Source organism: Leuciscus leuciscus (assembly GCF_965113295.1).
Source record: "Leuciscus leuciscus genome assembly, chromosome: 2".
NCBI classification, from domain to species: Eukaryota; Metazoa; Chordata; class Actinopteri; order Cypriniformes; family Leuciscidae; genus Leuciscus; species Leuciscus leuciscus.
The window spans coordinates 48,690,177-48,691,595 of record NC_138726.1 but is presented as its reverse complement, the minus strand read 5'-3'; positions in this window follow the sequence as shown (position 1 = coordinate 48,691,595).

The window sequence follows — 1,419 nt, the reverse complement described above, 5'->3', positions numbered from 1 at the left end:
TTTAAAGAGAGTTTTGCTTTAGATTTATTATAAGGTGAATAACAAGATGATAGTGCGTAAATAACCACCAGGTGGCGGTATAAGCCCACACTTCAAGATTTTCTGATCTAGACCGCTGTATGTGTTATCTCTCAATTTACTTTTCTGTTCCCGTTTTTTCTATGGGAAATTTGCTCTTAAAATAGAGTTCGAAAACAGAAGAGAATTATTTCGATTTAAAAGTCTGCGTATAATATGTTTAGTGCTTTTATAGGCTTATATTCTATTGTGTGATATTTTGGGGAATCAAATCAGTTTTATCAAAAGAACAACACGACAAGTCATTACGGACAAAAAGCCTATTTGATCAATTGAAAAATACATTAGGCCTACCTATGAATGAGGCTATGGGGCCCTGTGTATTTTTTATGATTGTTGATAACTATCCAGGTTGCCAAAGTTTATTTTACATGCTTTGGTTTTTGAATGGTCAACGACCATCTTGGTTGGTTGAGGATTTAGGTTGGATTTTCTATATTTTGTTATAAATGTGCACATGTAAATCTGTAACCACAGACAGTATGGAATATTGACCACGCACGAGTAAATAGGCATAAATGAATGACAAAGAAACAGTTTACAAATGTGTAAAAAAAAAACACGCCTTCAATGGCAAAAATAAAAAAAAGTCAAATAGACAAATCCGTTCGATTCTCTTTCTTTCTTTCTTTCTTTCTTTCTTTCTTTCTTTCTTTCTTTCTTTCTTTCTTTCTTTCTTTCTTTCTTTCTTTCTTTCTTTCTTTCTTTCTTAGTCTATTTAATGTCTACAACATCTTTAATAAATCTATGTATTAACAAATTGTCTAAATGATTGCACACTAGTGATGACTGTGCACTCTAAATAAACATCATTTGACATTAGGCTACAATGTGAACAAACAAAAAAATATTAACATTAAAATCCAGCAATAGACATAACTGTATAAACTGTAGCCTATAAGCAAATTTAAGATTAGATTGTATTAAACAAATAGGTAGCCTAACATTCTGTAAACAAATTCTCATTTCAAAAGGCTTGTATCGTCTTAGTCGAAATGATTAGATACAAATTTTCCAATTTTTGTATTTGTTTTATCAGGGGGTGGCTGGTTATCGCTGTCATTAATATGGAAAACAATGTTAAACCAATACATAGGCTAATGACAATTCAATGCCGCAGCATAAATATCTAGGTCAAATCTAATAAATAAAAACATGGAAAATAGGGATTTCTCCTCAGAACTCACTCAACTTTATAAAATCTTTAAAAGCGTTTAAACTTAATTATGAAGCACCTGAATACTCGCTTGAAGATGAGAAGACTCACCGCTAAGGGTCGCTGTTGTTTAAACTGTAGTTTGCACACGGTACATGTCCTTCATTACGCGTTTGTGAAACTTT